This window comes from Nicotiana tabacum, chromosome 12 (genome assembly GCF_000715075.1).
Source record: "Nicotiana tabacum cultivar K326 chromosome 12, ASM71507v2, whole genome shotgun sequence".
NCBI lineage: Eukaryota > Viridiplantae > Streptophyta > Magnoliopsida > Solanales > Solanaceae > Nicotiana > Nicotiana tabacum.
In genome coordinates, this window is record NC_134091.1 from 107,257,184 (window position 1) to 107,279,684 (window position 22,501).

The 22,501-nt window shown below is 36.2% G+C and overlaps 1 non-coding gene across 1 annotated transcript; it reads left to right on the plus strand.

The window, feature by feature from the left end:
* The first annotated feature begins 10,151 nt into the window (after window positions 1-10,151).
* On the plus strand, window positions 10,152-10,310 carry LOC142167609 (U1 spliceosomal RNA). The gene has a single exon (XR_012697704.1). It is a non-coding gene; the product is annotated as a U1 spliceosomal RNA (small nuclear RNA).
* The last annotated feature ends 12,191 nt before the right edge of the window (window positions 10,311-22,501 follow it).

Here is a 22,501-nt window from a genome sequence, read left to right on the forward strand (position 1 = left end):
CACTAACGATAGTTTTATAAAATTTTGAGGGCTGATGTTGCAAAAGTAAATGCTAAAGAGGCTATGGCACCTCAATAAATTCTTAAAGAGAAAAAATAACCTCAAAAGATCTAGATTCAGTATGAACTTAACCCAAAAGAAGATGAAGAATCTATGCTTTCTTTTGTTCTGCGTACGGAGTTTCAAATTCTTGCTTTATCAATAAAAAAGCTCCCGTATTTCAATAGGAAAAAAACTATCAACACGAGAGCGTGGATGTCAAAAATTAGGATTGAGGATTAACAAGTAGTCGAGTATATTTCTTTGTTACCGGTAGTTTTAGTATTATATTCACGTATTTTTCCCAACTCCTTAGACTTCTATTGCTACATGATATTTTTTTGCTTCAATTATTTTAGTATTTTGCCGTTGATACTATTTCTTTTATGTCATTTTTTACTAATGCACTTCCTTTAAACACTGTTATGACTGTGTCTAACTTAAGCTGATGGTTTATCGAAAAAATAATATTCCTACCTTCACAAGGTAGGGGTAAAAATACGTACACTCTATTCTTCCTAGACCTCACTTACAATATTATGTTGGGTTGGGTTTGTAGTTGTTGTATCAATAAAAAATTCAAATATTACCACATATCCTAGGATTCGTTTTATGGTACTCTTTGATGAAATAAGTCTTGAATATCGAGCTATAGCAGAACTTTAGAATTTTGTTCCACTATTCTAATTCATGCGAGCACTAAGCTATAGCTTTATCAATAAAGTAACAAGTAAAATTAAGCCAGAGATACAATTAATTAAAGGTCAAATTTAAAGTACATTGCTTTTTTAATTAAGAAAGCTGAAACTTTATAAAAAAACACTTTCAGTTAAAGAGATTGAACCAAATTTCAACTGCGCATGAACGTGGACTGATATTTTTAAAAGAGAAGAACTTATCTAGAAGACATTCAACAGAATGATAATTTAACCAACTCTAATTTTGGATGGAAAAAGTTTATAAAACGAGCTCGAATAAACCCTCACAGAAATAATAGTCACGATATTAAAAACGGAATAATTATATAGCACGAGATACGGTAATTAGCAAGAAAAAAAGTGACAACGACACCAAGATTTTTACGTGGAAAACCCTTTTAATAAGGGAAAAAACTACGGCCCCGAGACGGGCAACTGATATCACTATAGTAGGGAATTTTACACTTTGTAGGTCCGAGTAACATACTCCAAAGATCACTACAACACTTCAAAAGAAATAACCCTCTTTTGATCTCACCTCACTACAATATCGCTCACTCTCTATTTTTCTCACAAATTATTTTCTTATACCTTGTCTGTGATGCCTCACTCTTTCTTTCTTTCTCTCTTTGTTGGTGTGTATTACAATGAGAGCAAGACACCTATTTATAATGTTTAGGATTGTTTCATTGATGTCATCAACGATATGATGAGTTTGGCAAGAGTCAAATATTCAAGAAATATTTGCCATAAAATCTTTTTTACTATTCCTTTAGTTGGCTTGACAATTCAAAGCCAAAAGGAAGATCTCTTCCTTACATATGAGATGGACCCATCAAATCTCCCCCTCCAGTCTCATGCACCTGAAGGAGGTAACTCCAGTTTTTTATATAGAGTTCATGCCAACAAGTTCTTTGCACAATTCGAACTTGTCTCTAGGTACCACTTTAGTCAGCATATCTGCGGGATTCTCACTTGTAGAAATCTTCAAGACTTTTAGATATTCATTCTCTACTATTTCTCGAATCCAGTGATATCTTATGTCGATGTGTTTGGTCCTTGCATGGTATATGGAGTTCTTGCTAAGATCTATTGCACTTAGACTGTCACAATAGACGACATACTCCTTCTGATGTAAGCCAAGCTCTTGAAGGAACTGTTTCAACCATATCATCTCCTTGCTAGGTTCAGTAGCGGCAATATACTCCGCTTCAGTTGTAGAGAGTGCGACGCACTTCTGCAACCTTGACTGCCATGATATAGCTCCCCTGAAAATGTAAACAAATATTTAGTAGTGGAATTTCTATTATCAATGTCACCTACCATATCAACATCCGTATAGCCCTTCAAGATTGGATCAGATTCTCTAAAGCACAAACAATTTCCCGTGGTACCCCTCAGGTACCTGAGTATCTACTTGACTGCTTTCCAATGTTCCTTTCCAAGATTTTTAAGGAATCTGCTAACAACACCAACTGCATAAGCAATATCAGGTCTGATGCATACCATTACATACATCAAGCTTCTGACTCCTGAAGAATAAGAAACTCTATCCATGTTCCCTTTCTCCTTCACACTTGTAGGACACATCTTCTTGCTCAATTTTAGATGACTAGGAAGATGTGTGCTGACTGGCTTAGCATTTTTCATGTTGAAGTGTTTCAGTACACGTTCAATGTACTTCTTCTAAGACAGCCACAACTTTCTACTTGTTCGCTCTCAAACTATCTTCATACCCAGAATTTATTGTACTGGGCCCAAGTCCTTCATATCAAATGACTTGGACAAATCTCCCTTCAACTTTGCGATCAGCCCCTTGTCTTTTCCTACAATTAACATGTCATCCTCATACAACAACAATATAATAAAGTTATTTTTAGAAAATCTTTTGAAGTATACACATGGATCAGAATATGTCTTTGTGTAAGTTTGACTTTTCATGAATGAGTCAAACTTCTTGTACCACTGCCTTGGTGCCTGCTTCAACCCACAAAGACTCTTATTTAGTTTGCACACTATGTGTTTCCTTTCAGCTACTTCAAATCCTTTTGGCTGCTCCATATAGACTTCCTCTTCCAAATCTCCGTGAAGAAATGCAGTTTTCACGTCCAACTACTCCACTTCAAGATCTAGGCTAGCTGCTAAGCTCAAAATTGTTCGAATATAAGTCATTTTGACAACAGGTGAGAAAATTTCATCAAAATCAATACCTTTCTTCTGCTTGAAGCCTTTTACCATCAATCGAGCTTTGTATCTGACTAGCTTGTCATTTTCATCTTTCTTGAGTTTAAAAACCTACTTATATTTGAGTGGTCTTTTACCCTTTAGAAGTTCAACCAACTTGTACGTGTCATTTTTCTGCAAAGATTATATCTCCTCTTGCATGGCTTTCATCCACTAGTCCTTTTCTGGATGGGACATCACCTCCTTAAAACTTTTTGGCTCCCCTTCATCACTGATGAGGACATACTCCGTGGAAGGGTACCTGCATGACTCTACCCTTGGCCTTTCTGATCTCCTCAGAGGTTGAGGTTGTTCTTCTCCCAGAGTGGGGTGATCCACTTGATCGACATCATTATCAAGTTGCTCCCCCTGCTCAATAACCTCACCAGGTTGCTCCCCCTGCTCGGGAACCTCGTCGGTCATACTTTCTGCACTTATGGGATTGTTAGAAGTAGAAGGAATAGTAACAAGGTTAGGAATAATACCATTCTTGGCCTTCTCTAATATATCATCAGTAGTACCAACTTCACTTTCTCGGAAGACTACATCTCTGCTTCTGATGACCTTCTTCTTTACAGAATCCCACAATCTATATCTGAATTCTTCATCTCCATATCCGATGAATATGCAAGGAACAGATTTATCATCCAGTTTGTTCTCTGCTCCTTTGGTACATGTGCAAAAGCTTTGCAACCGAACACCTTCACATGCGAGTAAGACACGTCCTTGTTGGTCCAAACTCTTTCTGGGATGTCAAACGCCAACGGAACTGATGGACTCCCATTGATCAGGAAACTGGCTGTCTGAACTACTTCACCCCAGAATGACTTAGGCAGTTTAGCCATTCTGAGTATGCTTCTCACCTTCTCCACAATGGTGCGGTTCATCCTTTCTCCTACACCATTGTGTTATGGGGTTCCAGGAACTATCTTTTCATGTCTGATCCCATGGTTCAAACAGTACTCTTCAAATTTCCTTGAAGTGTACTCACCTCCATTGTCACTTCGGAGACGCTTTAGCTTTTGGCCTGTCTCCCTTTCCACCATAGCATGAAACTTCTTAAAAACTTGAAACACCTGATCTTTGGTTTTCAAAATATAAACCCATAATTTTCGTGAAGCATCATCAATAAAAGTAACAAAATATTTGTTACCGCCCATCGATTCAATTTCCATTGGACCATAAACATTAGAATATACTAAATCAAGTATATTCAATTTTCTTTCAGACGACGTCTGAAATGAGGCTCTATGCTGCTTACCAAATAAACAGTAGTCATAGGGTTTTACCATTGTACCTTTGGCATACGAAATGAGTGATTTCTTGGCAAGAATCTGCAATACATTCTCCCTTATATGACCTATCCTTTTGTGCCACAAATCTTCAGAAATTTCATCTTGTGCCGCGTTCAAGTCACCTTGGCATATTTCTGCATTTGTCCTGTACAACGTGCCACGAGCAACTCCCTTTGCAATCACCAATGATCCCTTAGTGAGTCTCCACTTTTGATTTGCAAAATATTTCTCGTATCCATCTCGGTCTAAAGCAATTCCAGATATCAAGTTCATCCGCAAATCAGGTACATGTCGCACGTCCTTCAGAACCAATGTACATCCGACATTTTTGTCTTGATACAAATGTCACCAATCCCCGCAATCTTTGAGTAACTTGTGTTACCCATTCTCACAAGGCCAAAATCACCTGCTGCATATCTGCAAAAAAGATCTCTTACCGGTGTGGCATAGTAAGATGTTGTTGTATCAACCACCTATTCCGACTCTGGACCTGATAAGTGCATGCATTCCTCTTCCTCGTTTATATAGAGGACAACATTATCATTATTTTGCACCATGGCGGTTGTGTTGTCGTCATTCTTCTGGCCACTAGTTTTACATTTGCCCTTCCTTGGATTTGGGCAATCTCTTTTGAAGTGATCTGGTTGATCACAATAGTAGCAATTTCTAGCTCTTGATTTGGATCAGTTCTTAGACTTCCCATGAGCTCCGGATCTACCATAGTTGCTCGAACTCCTTTGATAATTCCTGCCTCTACCTTCTGTGATGAGAGCATGTCCTTGATTTTTAGGCTTCTTTCTCATCTTCTCATTGAGTAAAAGAGCCGATGTGACATCTTTCAACTCAATGGTAGTTTTGTCATGCAGGATGGTTAATGCGAGATTATCGTACGAAGATGGCAACGAGTTCAATAGCAAGATGGCTTTATCTTCTTCCTCGATTTTCACTTCGAGATTGACGAGCTGTGTGATTAGTCCGTTAAACATTTAAATGTGAAAAGAAATTCGTACCTTCACCCATGTGTAGGGTGTATAGCTGCTTCTTCAGGTACAATTTATTTGTTAGCGTTTTGGACATATATAGGCTTTCCAACCTTACCCAAATACCACGTGCGGTGTCTTTATCAATGATGTTATTTACCACATCATCTGATAAGTGTAACCTGATTGCACTAGCAGTCCTGTCATCTAAGTTAGCCCAATCCTCACTTTTCATGGTATCAGGCATTTTGATATCAGTATCTAGTACCTTGTGTAATCCTTGTTGGATAAACAGATCTCTCATCCTTCTTTGTCATATTGAGAAATTGCTATCTCTATTAAATTTTACTACCTCATACTTTACTCCGGACATTTTTGTTTTTCATCGAGTATAGTACTACCGACAGTGAATAGTATTTCTGTGAACGAGCAGAACTTGTGCTCTAATACCAGTTGTTGGGAATAAACCCCCCACAGAAATAATAGTCATGGTACTAAAAGCGAAATAATCACGTAGCACCGAGATATGATAATTAGCAAGAAAAAGAGTGACAACGACACCAAAAATTTTACATAGAAAACCCTTTGAATAAGGGAAAAAATATGGCCCCGAGATGAGCAACTGATATCACTATAACAGGGAATTTAACACTTTGTAGGTCCGAGTAAAATACTCCAAAGACCACTACAACACTTCAAAAGAAATAACCCTCTTTTGATATTCTCACCTCACTACAATATCGCTCACTCTCTATTTTTCTCACAGACTATTTTCTTATACCTTATTTGTGATGCCTCACTCTTTCTTTCTCTCTTTATTGGTGTATAAAATGAGAGAGAGTAAGACAACTATTTATAGTGTTTAGGATTGCTTCATTGATGTCATCAATGATATGATGAGTTTGGCAAGAGTCAAATATTCAATGTGAAACCAAAGAAATATTTACCATAAAATCCCTTACTATTCCTTTAGTTGGCTTGACAATTCAAAGCCAAAAGGAAGATGTCTTCCTTACACATGGGATGGACCCATCAAATACTAGTTGTTGGGAATAAACCCCCTACAGAAATAATATTCACAGTAATAAAAGTGAAATAATAACGTAGTACCGAGATACGGTAATTAACAAGAATAAAAGAGTGACAACGACATCAAGACTTTTACGTCGAAAACCCTTTTGAATAAGGAAAAAAACCACGGCCCCGAGACGAGCAACTGATATCACTATAGCAAGGAATTTTACACTTTGTAGGTCCGAGTAAAATATTCCAAAGACCACTACAACACTCAAAAAAAATAACCCTCTTTTGATATTCTCACCTTCCTACAATATCGCTCACTCTCTATTTTTTTCACAGACTATTATTTTATACCTTATCTGTGAAACCTCACTCTTTCTTTCTCTCTTTGTTGGTATATTTTACAATGAGAGCAAGATACTTATTTATAGTGTTTAGGATTGCTTCATTGATGTCATCAATGATATGATGAGTTTGACAAGAGTCAAATATTCAATGTGAAATCAAAAAAATATTTATCATAAAATCTTTCTTACTATTCTTTTAGTTGGCTTCACAATTCAAATTCAAAAGGAAAATGTCTTCCTCTTACACATGGATGGACCATCACATACCTGAGTGATTGACCTCGGATTTGAGACTTCCATGTGAAACAATTGAAAATTTTCTAAACATTTTTCTCTTGGGAAAAGAGTCCCCGTTTATCTTACGACTTTTCTATCCTTATTGAAGTGAAAATTTTCTCTTTGAACAAAAAAAGAGTTCAAAATACTCAAAACACTTAAATCCTATCTTTTTTTAAGACTTTTTATAGTAGGTCATGCACATACTAGTTTAGGAGACTTGACTTTTTTTCTTTTCGAAGAAACGGATCTACAACAACTACAACTTGAGTCATGCTAAAAATGCTCTAGAGTTTAAAATTCTCAAATCACACAATCCTTTTTATTTTTTTGAGAATTTTTATAGTATGTCATGTAAATACTAGTTTAGGAGATTTACGGGTTTCTCTTTGTGGAATCGGATCTGAGCAACTACAACTTGACTCATTTGATCGTCGAGAACAGACTAACTCCTTTTATCCACAACCTAAAAATGCTCTACATTCATAGATTTAGTCTTACTACTCAAAACCTTTATCATTTTTCTATTATAATGAAAAGAACGTTCTTTTCAATAACCATAATGGTATTTATAAAGGCTAAAATTAGCGTATTAGGGTTTTAGGTGGAGGCTTAATTAAGGGATCAATAACTAATTAGCACCCTTGTGTGTTGATCCTAACCAATAATATTTTCGAACGGTTGTAAACTTGAAAACAATGAACAAGAGAGAAATTCAATGTCAGGAATTGCTTTACACTATTAAGATTTTATATAAACATACTAAAAGAGATAATTCAGCAAAGAAGATAGAAAAAGTAATACTATTATGTGGCTGGTGCAAGTATAAAGTGCCTTTCAAGTCGAAGCATGCGGCCTTTGATGTGCTATCGAAGTAAAATGATTGAGGATGATAGAAAGAAAAAGACTTGAGTATCACTAAATATTTATTCAAATCAAAGGCACATCAAATCTTTAAGGAGCCCATCTGCAATGATATTTTCAGTGCATTATATAGAATAGAATAATAATACAAAGGGTCTTAATTCAAAGATAAGGCTTAAATAGGCCATACAGAGCTAAAAAGTCATCTTTATTTGGGAGTTTCTCATGCTTTTTACTAGTCATTTTCTCCATCTTTTCAAATAAACTTCACAATTTCAACACTCTATCGAGGTAGAGAAGGAATCACTATCTTTTAAGATTTGCCATTCTTAGTATCTTTGAAAGTTACTTTAGAGTTTAGATTGAAAAGGAGAAAAGGGATCATTCTCATGATTAAGAGATGATCATTCATCCCTCAGTTTAACTTCCGAAACCCTCTACTTTATGTGTCTCACAATTTTTGCTTTCAGAGATTTAGAGTTCTTAATTTTGACCGTGCATTTGGACATAGATTTTAAGTTTTTCAAAATAGAATTTACATATTTGGAAGTTACGTAAAAAGCACCTTAAGTCAAAACTATTAATAATTTAAAATATTTCAAAAGCTTATGAAATTTTTGTGGTCAGAATATAATTCATTTGACTTTGGAAATGCTAATATAGTCATATAAATTGAGACGGAAAGAGTAACTTTTTTTATTCTCATTAATTCTTCTTATGAAAGCATTTGAGCATTACCTTCAAGTAATGTACTTTGGGTCAGAAACTCAGAATATCATAATTAGCCACTTTAGAAAACTTTACACAACTAATGACTAATGAGAGTATTTATAACACCCTTCCACATGTGTTACTTGGTTCTAGGGTCTTAGGCATGGAATTTGGATATTTCTTCTTATAACTTTTTTTTTTCTTTTGGAAGAGCGAAGAATAGACCTAAAGTAAAGGGAGAGACCAGACTCAGTAGGCTGAAGAGGATGAAGAATGAGTCCTAAGTAGAGAGAGAGAAAGTAGGCTTAACATGCTAATTAAGCAGTGGACCTTGAGCAAGTAATTAGTGGCTCTATGACTGAATTGATCCAAAAGATAGAGAAGAACAATCAGAGTGGCTCGATGGGTTGAGTTGAGAGAGAAGTCTCCTCTGATACATTAGATATAGAGATGACGATTGCGAAAATAACCTTAATTATCAAAATTTGCTTGTGTTATTATACGAAAGAATGTGAGAGTCTAACTCAAATCCTTAAGATATTGAGTTTTGTGTTCCATAACACTATGAGCCCCTTAAAACTCTTACGCAATTAGTGAGGGACAAAGTATTAGACGTGTGAACAAAGTCCCACATCAGTAGTTGAAAAGATGGGGTGTAGGGATCTCTTAAATTTTAATGGTGTGAGGCCTTTTGGGAAAAACCGTGATGGCTTGGCCGAAATCGAATAATATCACACCATATTAAGAGTATTTGTGGTTGTTTTAGCCCAACAACTGGTATCAGAAATGCAGGTTTGACGCGACAAGTATAATGATTGCAAAGTGATGGTGTGGAGCTCGGTTTGCTTACCCTGACGGGCTTGGAGATGCGCACACAAGAAGAAGTTTGTTGCGGGCTTCGGTTGCCAATAATACTCTAATAATGTGGATGACACACAAAGTATCTCAAAAATTGACCTATGGATTGTGGTAATGTGCCACTTGGAACTTAGATCGAGGAATTTATTGAGTGGGCGAACAAAGTCGATCTCTTAATGGTGTGAGGCCTTTTGAAAAAAATCGGGCGAGCTTGGCCTAAAACGGATAATATTACACCATGTTAAAAATATTTATAGCTGGTTTAGCCCAAAAAAAAGTATAATTACTAACACTCCCCCCTCATACCACACTTGCCCTTCATTTCTTCGATTGCAAAGTATCAAAGATTAGAGGATTTCAATTTTCAAGATGCGACAAATATCATTTTTGAAGGTTTGACTAAATATATATATCGTTTTCATGAGTGGCGAGGACTATATTCCTACATTTAACATCATAATAATCCTACATTTAAAATCATAATTGGTGGACTACACCCTGGAGTCGCACATTCTGATTATGGGAGAATTTCATGGCACTTACGTTAGTGATTTCTTGATTCTCAAAATTAGCACTCCTTCAACAATGCTGAAAATTTTGTCAAGAGAGTCAAGTTGCTTTATGGGAAAATAAGGGGAAAGAATGAGGCATTTAAAGGTCAAATTATTCGATGGGAAGTCTTAGGGTCTAGCAATTCAATGCTACGTGTGGGCGCATTTGCTATATTAGCTACTAATCAATCGCTTCCCCAATAACAATGTCAATTATATATCATGTCATGCTTCAAGTTGAAATAATTGCCAGTTATCTGTTGTAGTATTTATCTAATTTACCGACATCATACTTACTTGGACAGGATCAATGGGGTTCATGAAGGCTTATGGGCTAAGGTGGTGACCATCTTTGCACTTTGGAAGGGCGCCCGCCTGAGATGGGTTCAAGTGGTCGAGCCTAAGACATAATTTGTGGCAAGGATGCTTGCGTTCGTGCAATTCCTGCCATTTAAAGAAAATATGGACATAATTTGAGTCAACGCAAAGACAACAAAAAGGGAGTTTGTAGTTGTAAATAATAAGCAGTGAAAGATTCTCCAAAAATGGCGGTCATACTGTATGGAGGGGGTTATTCAGAGGCGGATTTAAGATTTTTAGAACATGGGTGCACCACTAAAAATAAAAAAAAAAGTATTACTTGAAAATTAACCCATGTTCATTTAGGTAAATAACTCAGTATTCAACCAAGTGCATCATTCAGGCTTTTTGGAGCATGGGGCCGGCATATAATATTAGATCAATATATATATAGTTGACAGAGAGACCATGTGTTAGTTTGAGTTCCTTTAAAGAATACTAAAGGAGTTGGTTCTTTACCTTACTCCTTAAACGTGAAGTAAAATAAGTAGTAAAGTAAACACAATAATTTTTACGTGCAAAATCACTCGGCTCAAAAGGTGCAAAAATCGCAACCTACTACGTAGAATTTTCAACTTCTACTTCACTAGATGAATGAGCCAAATGTATCGATTACAAAACTGTAACTCAATACTCTCTGGTACTCCTACTACAACTATTTGATTTACATGTTACTCTAACTTATAAAACAAACACTCACTCCAACTCACTAATTATTTGTGACACTTTGATTACAACTCTATTTTCTAAAACTTACTCACTAGACTGACTCAAAAAGAACACAAAAATGGTATTCGACTGGAGTGTATAAAATGTAGTTCTTCAGTTGATTTGCAAAAGGATGATCCCGGCAGTCCAGAATGATAGTATCTAAATTCCCTGGACTCTGAGATCTTCTAGGACTCATATTGTTCCAAGGACTCCACGAGTCTTAGAACTCTTGTCTCTCACTTATGCATGTGTATCTTCTTGGGCAACAACCTTTATCATGTTTAGGTGTCTTTTTCCACCAAACTCGCACCTGAGTAACTTTGAGATAAAGTTATTGTCTTACAAAGACGCACAATCATCATCCTTGAGGAGCTGGTCATTGACCCTAAGGAGCTGGTTCTTAGAGCGGTTAAGCAGCTACGTTGAGGACCTGGTTCTTTACTATGTGGAGAGTAAGCCAAGAAAATTCCCTCATCAATTTTGTCATCAAACTTACCTAGATCTTCTTTTCCATTATTGTACACTAAACATTTGTACCTAAATGCTCTCAAGTGAGTGATGTTGGGCTTTCTCCCTCGAAGTAACTTATAGGGAATTTTCTCAAGAATAGGTCTGACCATGCATTTATTTAGCAAGTAGAAAGTAGTATTGACTGTCTCAGCCCAGAAGCTCTTAGGCAGTCCACTAGCAATCAGCATGGTCCTCCCCATGTCTTCTAGAGATCTATTATTTCTTTCTATAACATCATTTTGTTGTGGAGTTATAGGTGTATAAAAGTTATGATCAATGCCATGTGTGCTACAAAACACGATAAATTTAGAATTTTCAAACACAATTCCATGGTATGTTCTTATACTTAGCACATTACAGCCCAGTTTATGTTTGTTCATTCTAACACAGAAAACATCAAAGGTTTCATCTTTAGATTCCAAAATTAAAGTCCATGTATACTTGGAAAAGTCATCTACAATGACAAATACATACCCCTTGCCTCATCTAGTCCTAACTCTCATTGGTCCGCATAGGTCCTTGTGAAAGAGTTCTAGAGGTTTGGAGGTGCTGACAACCTTTTTAGATTTAAAAGGTGGCCTTACATGTTTTCCTCTAATACATGCATCACATACCTTGTCTGAGGAGTACTCAACTTTTGATAGTCCAAGGACCAGGTCATTTGCTGCTAACTTGTTAAGTTGAGAAAAGTTGGCATGACTCAATCTTCTATGCCATAACAATGAATCATCCTCCACTACAATTTAGCATGTGTGTTCACTCTGAGGAAGAGACATAATGGATATCTTGTAAATATTGCTATGTGTTTTACCTTTTAACACAAATTCATTAGTATCAAGCTTAGTGACAATACAGATTTTGTAATTTAATTTTACCTCATTTCTTTTATCACACATTTTAGAAATACTAAGGAGATTATATTTGAGGCCTGCGACATAATACACATCTTCTATAGCACGAGAGAGTGACTTACCGACCTTACCAATTCCTGTTATCTGGCCTTTTTCTCATTTTCAAATGACACACTCCTTCCTTGGACGGTTGTGAGTGAGAGGAAGTTTTTCGTTTTTCCAGATATATGTCTTGAGTATCCACTGTCTAGATACCAATCTTGATTGTTCCCTCTCACTTTACCCTACACCAGAAATCATAAGTTAGTCTTGGGAACCCACACAAGCTTGGGTCCTTTTTTTTTTAAAAAAAAAGGATGAATTGGATCTCTCCTTGCCCGGAGGGGAAGGGGATTAATAGTTATTTTCTTGTTAACCTTAATCCTCTTAGTTTGGACAATAGGTTTGGCTTTTGGTTCCTCTTACTTCTTCACATTTTTAGCAAGACCAAAGGTATTCTTAAACTGAGCATGAATTAAGGCATGGCAAGTATCTCTAAAGTATCCTACCTTTTCAAAGTGTGTGCATGTTTTGTTATCAGAAATTCCTACATACTTTGAATCAAAGTTGGGAATAGGTTTTCTATAGCCAATTTCTGATTTGTTAGTTTTGGAGTTTTCATTTAGCAAGTTCAAAGCGTATGAGGATCTATACCATTTTCTTAGCCTAGATAGTTCATAATTAGCCTTTTCTAGATTTTCTTGCAGAACTTTATTCCTACATTAAGCGTCAGAAAGATTATCTTTTGACCTATTTAGTTCCTTTTCAAGCTTATCATGCATATCACTCATTTTTTTTCATACCATGTGTATCAGGTGACTTCTCATTTTTAGAAGTAAGCTCAAGAACCTGGCTCTTAAGATCTTTGAACTGTCCTTCTAGATCAGCTTTGTCAGATTCAAGTTCTTTGAGATCAAGTTTGACACATGAAAGGTTGTTTATTAACTGATCATTTCCAGCACTCATTTTATCCATTTCACTCATCATGGTCATAATTATGACTATCAGTTATTTTTTAGACATAGCATGAATGTTTTTCTTCAAGTTAGAGATACTTACCTGATATGTTTCATCTTAAGTCTCTGAATCACTCATGGCCATTATCCCTATCGCTTCTTCTTCTGTTTGGATTTATTCAATTGCCAGCAGTGTCACTTCAATATTTTCATCTCCAAAATTAGCTTCCAAGGTCCTCCATATATCATAGGCAGAGATGTAAGAGGACACCATGTACAAAATATTTCTGGGCAAACTTTTGTAGAGCAGGTCTTTTGCTTTAGCATTTTTCTGGATTAGCTTACGCTCTTCATCATCATATTCCTATTCTCTCTTGTTATATTTTTTACCTTCACCATCCATTTTGGTAAGGATGATTGGTTCATGACTGACAATTACCCATAGGCCAAAGTCAGAGGCATGAAGGAACATTTCCATACACATCTTCCATTCCTCATAGTGATGTCTATCAAATAGAGGAGGTCTTTCAATGTGCATTCCAAGTTGTACTGGAGGTTCTGTCTCCACTGTGTGATGTCCATCAATTACAGCATAAAGACTTATGACTCATCCTCATTCTCTTCCTCTTTAGCACTTACATTGTCCTCATATACTGCTAGAAAGGCCTGCTTCATTGCTTCAGTGAATCCTTTACCTGGGATTTTTTCTTTGTTGGGACCCTTTTCTCTCATTTTTTCATGTTTCTCCTTTTCAGCTCGTTATTTCCCCCACTCAATTTCCCACATTGGGTAGTCCTTGACCATATGGTCTAGCTTACTACAATAGTAGCACCCATCATAAGTATCTTTGTCAATCCGCTTAGGCTTACCGTTAGTCTCTCTCTTAGATGCATTTTTAGAGTTCTTCATGAACTTAGAAAATATTGCTAGATCAAGATCATCACTTTCAGATTCATCTTCCTCAGACGCCTTAAGGACCAATGTCATATCCCTCTTTAGTTCTTCCTTGCGCAGTTCTATCTTTCTCATTTCATGAGTTTTTAAGTTTCCAGCCAATTCATCAAGTGAGATCTTATCTAGCTCCTTGGCTTCCTGAATAGCAGTGACTTTTGATTCCATGAAGCTGGAAGGATCCTTAGAACTTTGCTAACCAACTCTTCTGAGGTGAACACTTTTCCAAGTGACTTCAATTCATTAGTTATTAGGGTAAACCTAGTCATTATCTCCTGGATGGGCTCAGACTCTTTTATGTAGAAGAGCTCATAATTTCTCATAAGTAATTCTATCCTTGATCTATTCACTTGGTTTGTTCCTTCATGAGCAGTTTGGAGTGCATCACAGATTTCCTTTACATTGGAGCAAGCTGATATTCTGTTGTACTCATCAGGACCAAGTACACAAATAAGGATTTTCTTGGCCTTTATATTCTTCTCCGTCATTCTGAAATTTGCTGCCACAAATTCAGACGGGTCCTTAGGAACAATTTCATTTTACGCATTTTGTTTAGTAGGATTTAATGGACCTTGGTTCACTATGGTCCATAGTTCATAGTCTGGAAATCTTCCATTCTAGTTTTCCACCAACTGTAATATTTTTCATTGAACGGGAGTAGTCTAGTAGTTGATTGTCCTTCGTTAATTCCAGGTGGAGCACTCATTTTACTTCCAATATCTCTCTAGTTGTTAGTCATGTGTGAGAGAACCCGCTTTGATACCAATGTTAGTTTGAGTGCCTTTATGGATTACTAAAGAACTTTGTTCTTTACCTTACTCCTTAAACGTGAAGTAAAATAAGCAGTAAAGTAAACACAATAATTTTTACGTGAAAAATCGCTCGGCTAAAAAGGTACAAAAATCATGACCTACTACGTAGGATTCTCAACTTCAGTTTCACTAGAACAATGAGCCAAATGTATCGATTACAAAACCGTAACTCAATACTTTCTAGTAGGGGTGTACAAAGGTCGGGTTAGTTCAGAATTTTCAATTACTAAACCAAACCAATGGTATCATATTTTTAAATTTATAAAACAAACCAACCCAATAAAGTCGGATTTTTCAATCTCAATTTTTCTCACATATTTTGGGTTTTTCGGATTTTTGGATGTTTTTCAGGTAAAGTCTTAATAGCACAAAATATGTAACTTGTGCACCAAAGATTTATTTTAGTCCTAGTAGGATACAACTATATAATGTATTTTTCAAGAAAATAAAATAATAATATGAGATAAATCATAACATTATACTTTTAATATCAAATAACAAAGAAAATAAAATCGCACAAAAAATATTACTAATTAATACACCATAAGTAATAAAAATTAACATAAAAATACTATATAGGTCATGCTAAAATAAGTACAACTAATAAGTAATAGTATTAATTACACAACTGAGCACTAAAGAAAAAGATAAACTACGTTATACATTTTAATTATAAATCAATGCAAAACGAAAAAAATAGATATCCAACACGATTGGCATTCCTAGTGTTGAATTGAATTTCCTTTATTAGCATTAGTATTGATTTGAACTTTATTTGACGTACTACCTTTATGAGCTATAAAATTTATTAGACCATTCAAGAATGTTAAGTCCAAACTTTAAATAATACGTTTAAAGATAAAATTGTGACACGTTTAAGAAATATTTATAAATTATATTACACTAAATATTTATATGTATAAAATATTTTTAAAAATTGAATAAATATAATATCGGGTTGGTTTAGTTTCGATTTGATTCTTTTTAGTTAAAACCAAACCAAACCAATTATGGTCGGGTTTGTTTTTTCAACACCAAACTACAACCGATTTATTTTTCCGGTTTGACTTGGATTATCGGGTTGGTGCGATTTATCGATTTTCTTTGTACACCCCTACTCTCCAGTACTCCTACTAAAACTATTTGATTTACATGTTACTCTAACTTGTAAAACAAACACTCACTCCAACTCACTAATTGTTTGTGACACTTTGATTACAACTCAATTTCCTAAAATACATTCACTAGACTGACTCAAGAAGAACACAACATTGGTACTCGACTAGAGTTTATAAAATGTAGTTTTTCAGTTGATCTGCAAAAGGATGATCCCAGCAGTCCATAAGGATAATATTTAAATTCCCTGGACTCCGATATATTCTAGGAGTCCTATGCGTAGTTAGCTTCTCGTTTGATACAACTCCTACTGTTCCAAGGACTCCGCAAGTCTTGGAACTCTTATCTCTCTCACTTATGCATGTGTATCTTCTTAGGCAACAACCCTTATCATGTTTAGCACTCTTCTTCCACCAAATTCGAACCTGGGTAACTTTGAGATAAAGTTACAGTCTTGTAAAGATGCATAATCATCATCCTTGAAGAGCTGGTCCTTAACCCTGAGGAGTTGGTTCTTAGAGCGGTTAAACAGCTACGTTGAGAACTCGGTTCTTTAAACATTTCATCTCAACAAACTTTATTAATCATCAAAATCTCAATACTCAACTCCATGTGTTCACGTACCCCATAATCTAGGCTATAAATCTGCCCAAAGAATATTCAAGTACTTGAAAAGTGTTGGTAATAAAATAACTATTTTGAGAATATGCATTCAAGTGAATTGAAGAGCATCACCTTTTAAGCGTGTGACCAACTTATCATAAAAGTTCAAGTTATTAGTAAAGCATGCTATTATATTCTTAATTATGTTATCAACAAAGCTTTCTCAAATAGATTAGTTTCGTGGCATTCTTGCCTTGGCTGCTTCAATCAAAAGGTGGCCTTATTTCAATATTTTCCATTATCCTGATTCAAGATATTTTCTCCATTTTTCAACTTTCTTTTTTGTCATGTTTTTGCCGTTTGTGTTCGTTTGGTTTGCAATTTGGTAAATATATGTTCAAACTAGATTAGACCTTCATGTTGCAGCATATTTTGACAGAAGATCTACAAAACAATTTATTTCTAAATTAACATCAAGTAATTAAGAACTTAGTTTTGTATATACGTGGGTGAAACATGACGGGCATGCATTTAAGAATTTCAATTTGCGGACGGTCCAAAATATCAAAATGAAGATTTACCTATAATGACAGTACGAACTTTTGAATACTATTAGGAAGTCTGGACCAGTACACTGAACATACAATCTTGGAGCAAATGGAATCAACGGTAAACATTTCTGATGCAATTAAAACCATCCAGGTCTTACGGATGAAAATTGCATTTACTCAAATTCTTTGTAATTATCGAACTTAACTTGTTTTTAAAAGATAAATTGATGTTTAAGGGTGTGTTTTGTACAAAGAAAAATATTCTCATGTTTGGTTGGCTTAAAAATTTCGGAAAATACTTGCTCTCCAGTTGGGGAAAATATTTTCCAAAACTCTTTTTCAACCTTTCTCGCTATATTTCCTTAGAAGAATAATTAAATTCTTGAAGAAAATAAAATCATAAAAACGCTGGGTATTTGGGAAAGGGGGGAGAACACAGGAAATAAGGGGACTTGGGAGGAGAGGGGGTGAGGAGAATAGCATAAAAAATTATGTTTCTTAAAAATATTTTTTACTCTCTAACCAAACACTAAGAAATATATTTCGAAAAATTTTTTTTACTCACCAAACAAATAAAAAAAAAGTTATAAAACTACTCATTTTCCATAAAACATTTTACTTCGTACCACACACCCTAAGTTTTAACTGTTCGGATTAGTTGAAGAATTTGAATATGATAGAAGTAGTTGTATAAATAGTCTGAGAGATGGCGATGATGTCCACTCTCTCTTATATTTTATTTTTTGTCTGTTTGTGCAGTAAAAACTCAATTTTCGTATATAAAATTTCTTAATTACCAAAAAAAAGATAGTAACGATCACTTTGAGTCTGCAGATCCTTCAGGTCATTTTGATATTTGAAACGTAATCAATGAAGAAAAGAAAGAAAATAAACGAGGAATGTCCTAGTGTTCACTATTTTTACAATGTCCTTTATGTAATTGCAAGTTGAGATCTCTCCCCACTTAATCGGATTCTTAGGTTCGAATTCTGTGAATAAAAAATCTTTTGATAACACTATACCAATTTAATGGGTCTATCCAACGTGAATCTTAATAAGTAGTTTCCATTACCAAATAATAAAGAATAACTATTTCGCTAGTCACATAGAGTTAAAATTTAAGGTGTACCCAGAAATGTAATGCTATCAATTCATCAGATTTACTACCATTAAACTATGAAAAAATAAATCTAACTATGGGATCACCGCTCACAATCTTAAGAGTCCGTTTGGACATAAAAAAAAAATTCTCTTTTTAAAAAAAAAAAATCACTTCTTTTCTAAATTAGCGTTTGTTCATAAAAAATTTAATTTTCACTTGAAAATTTTCGAAAATTTGAAAAACTCCAAAAAGCTATTTTTCAAAAATTTCACTCAAATCACTCGCAAAACTTCAAAAACAACCCAAAATTATATTCATGTTCAAACACAACTCTAAATTTCAAATACCATTTTCACTTGAAAAATTATTTTTCCTTATTTTGGAATTTTATAATTCTCGTCCAAACGCCCACTAAATATGTTACTTCCTCCGTTTCAATTTAGATGAGGTAGTTTAATTCGACACGGAGTTTAGGAAAAAAAATAAGACTTTTGAAACTTGTGGTCTTAAAAGCTTAATGGATAAAAGTTTTGTGGGGCCATGATATTTTTGTGGTAATAAAAGTTTCTTATTAAGGATGAAATGGGTAAAATAAAAAGTTTAAAATTGAATTATTTTTAAATTTAAAAATATGTCATTTATTTTGGAATTAAAAAAGAAAAGTATCTCGTCTAATTTGATGAAGTATATATTCTATATAAATTCCTCAATAGAAATCTGAAAGCTGAAGGCGACGTTAATGTAATAATTAAAAAGAATACGGCATGATATAGAAATCTCAAAAGCAAAGGGAATGTTCTCCAACTTCACTTTTTGTTGGTTGCAAAAACAAAAGATATTTTTTTTGGAGGAAATATTTATTTTTATCCTTTTCAAAAAAAAAATGCATTTAGTTTGTCCCTATGCAATTCATGTAAAGAGACAATGATAGCATTTTCTTTAATTAAATTATTTACCTATAATTGTATAGACGGTTGAAACCGTACTCGCCTACGACATAGTAAGTCAAGTTCGGAACATGTCAATAAAGGACTGAAGATCGACCCCAAGTCCCACTGAGTTAGAACCCGGGGTTGGAGCGCCTGCCTTCGAGAGTATCTGGGTCATGATCCCGGAATCGATCCCAGCCCTGAGCGAGTTCGAAAAAATATTGTTAGCATAAGAGAAGACCAAAATATCTGTGACCGGTCGGATATTACGGCGGGAATCTCGGCACGTATCAATGAGGAACTGGCAATCGGTAAATCAAGAGATTTTTTACCTTTTACGGAATTGTACCTAAAGTAGGACTCCTCTACTTTATAAAGGGGATCTGATAATTCATTTAACACATTGTAACACGCATTCTGAAGCAATACATTATTATTATTCTCTTTAAGCTCTTATTCTTCTGAGTCTTGATACCGATCGAAGTGCATTCGGCTCGAGAGTGGCCAACCTTCCAAGGCTGAAATTGTCCAATTCGTATGGTTTGTATTTACTTTATCATTATGTATTTCAATTGCACTCTAATGTATCATTTTGTGTCAAGTTAGTACATGTATCTTTAAAATCACTTACAAATTCAATTGTTATTCGATTTTGAGGGTAAACAGTTTGGCGCCCACCGTGGGGCTAAGGATAATAGTGGTTATCCCATAAAAATCTCCATAACACACACTACTTTACACATGTTCTTTGAAGTATCTCTAATTTCAGGTTAAACCTCAAAATGTCAAACTCTTAGTCAGCACCACTACACATTGACAATGAGTCCGGCCATTACGGCGAAAATAACAACATAGTTCCAGTGACGAGGTACCACCCGTTGATCCCATCGAAATTCCGTTTACGGGCCCGATTTACGCTAACTCACACATGGCTATCGGCACAAATCTGCCTACAGACCCCGAGAATAGCGTCCGTGGTGGAGCCCGGTCATCAACTCAAAATACACAAAATATTAGAAGAGACAGGATTAATTTACGGATAATCTTCGAAATGTTACAAGCTCAACAGGCGGCGATAACTCAATTATAGAACTGAAGCAGCGTACCCAACAGAATTTAACCCGATCCGTCCCGAAAAGTAGTCTGTAGGGATGAACCGGTCGCAGATAAGTCGAATGAAAATAAATCGGGGACTAACCCCGAAATCATAAAGATGCTCGAGGAACTTACAAAACGGGTAGAATCAGGGAAGAAGAAAATCGAAACTAATGACAAAAAGGTAGAAACCTACAATTCCACGGTCGGCCAAATCTCGGGTGCACAGCCGATACTGTAATGCTGGATTCCAAGAAATTCGTGCAAAAATCTTTTCCTCTAAGCGCGGCTCCAAGCCGATCCCTAAGAATTTATGCATGCCCTAGATCCCTAAGTACAACGGAACGGCCAACCCAAACGATCATGTTACCTCCGACACGTCTTCCATTAAAGGGAACGACTTGAAGGATAATGAGATCGAATCTGCCTTGTCGAAAACATTCGGAGAGACCCTTTTCAAAGTAAAGCAGAAGGATAATGAGATGCTCAGAAAGTTCGTGTCCCGGTTTCAAATGGAACGGATGGACCTGCCACCGGTCGCTGATGATTGGGCCATTTAGGCTTTCACCCAAGGACTCAACATTCGGAGCTCGTTGGCTTCACAACAGTTGAAACAAAACTTAGTGGAATATCCGGCTGTTACTTGGGCTGATGACCATAACCGATATCAATCGAAAATTAAGGTCGAAAATGATCAGCTTGGGGCCTTTCTTGGTCTTTGTATCCCCTGAGAACCGTCAGGAGAGACATCGATCATGAACCGAGATAAAATAGGGATCAATATCGGTTGTACAATGGAGACCGAAGAAGCAGCGGGTCTGGGCGGAACTCTATGAGAAATGAAGAAGAAGTGATCGAGGTCAGAGAAACCAGGGACTCATGAGAAAAAACAGCTTCGACAGGCCCGTAGGCCCTAAAGAACCACCGAGATTATCGGAGCACAACTTCAACGTTGATGTCACCGCTAATGTATCTGCCATCGGACGCATCAAAGAAACCAAATGGCCTAGACCTTTACAGTCTGATCCATCCCAAAGGGATCCTAACCTAATGTGCAAATATCATGACACTCATGGCCACAGAACGGAAGACTGTCAACAATTAAGAGAATAGGTGGTCCGGCTATTTAACAACGGGCATCTCCGAGAGTTTCTGAGTGATCGGGCCAAGAATAACTTCAGAAACATGAATTCTGATAAGCAGACCGGGCAGGAAGAGCCTCAGCACGTCATTAACATGATCATAGGTGGAGTTGACATTCCCCAAGGTTCGATGCTGAAATGCACCAAAGTATCCATCAGAAGGGAAAAACATACTCGGGATTATATACCGGAAGAAACCTTGTCTTTCAATGAAGAAGACACTGAGGGGATCGTGCAACCCCATATAGATGCACTGGTAATATCGGTACTCATAAATAAATCTCGAATTAAGCGTGTGTTAATTGACCCAGGTATCTCAGTCAACATCATCAAATCAAGGGTCGTAGAATAACTCGGCCTACAAGATCAGAATGTACCTGCAGTCTGAGTCCTGAACGGGTTCAATATGACATGCGAGACCACTAAAGGGGAAACAAAATTATCGATGAACGTCGCCGAAACTGTGCAGGAATCCAAGTTCTATGTCATCGAATGGGATATGAGATACAACGCTTTGTTCGGGAGGCTATGGATTCACAACATGAGAGCAGTACCCTCGACACTGCACCAGGTGATGAAATTACCAACACCCAGAGGAGTCCAAACAGTTTATGGTGAATAATCGACTGTCAATGAGATGTTCGCGGTCAATGAGGTGATCCCGGCATCCACACTCTGGACATCGGAGACTCTGAATCGGATGGTCAAAGATGGGTCTAAATAGCAATCACCGATACCAGCCTCGACGAAATTATAGGAACAAAGAGAAGACGAGGGAGACGACTACAGAGTCCCTTGATCTTTCATAGCCTTTGATGAATCCGACGCTACAAAATTAATGGTCGAGTAACTGGAACAAGTCATGCTAACCGAATATTTGCCCGATCGAAAGGTATACCTGGGCACGGGGT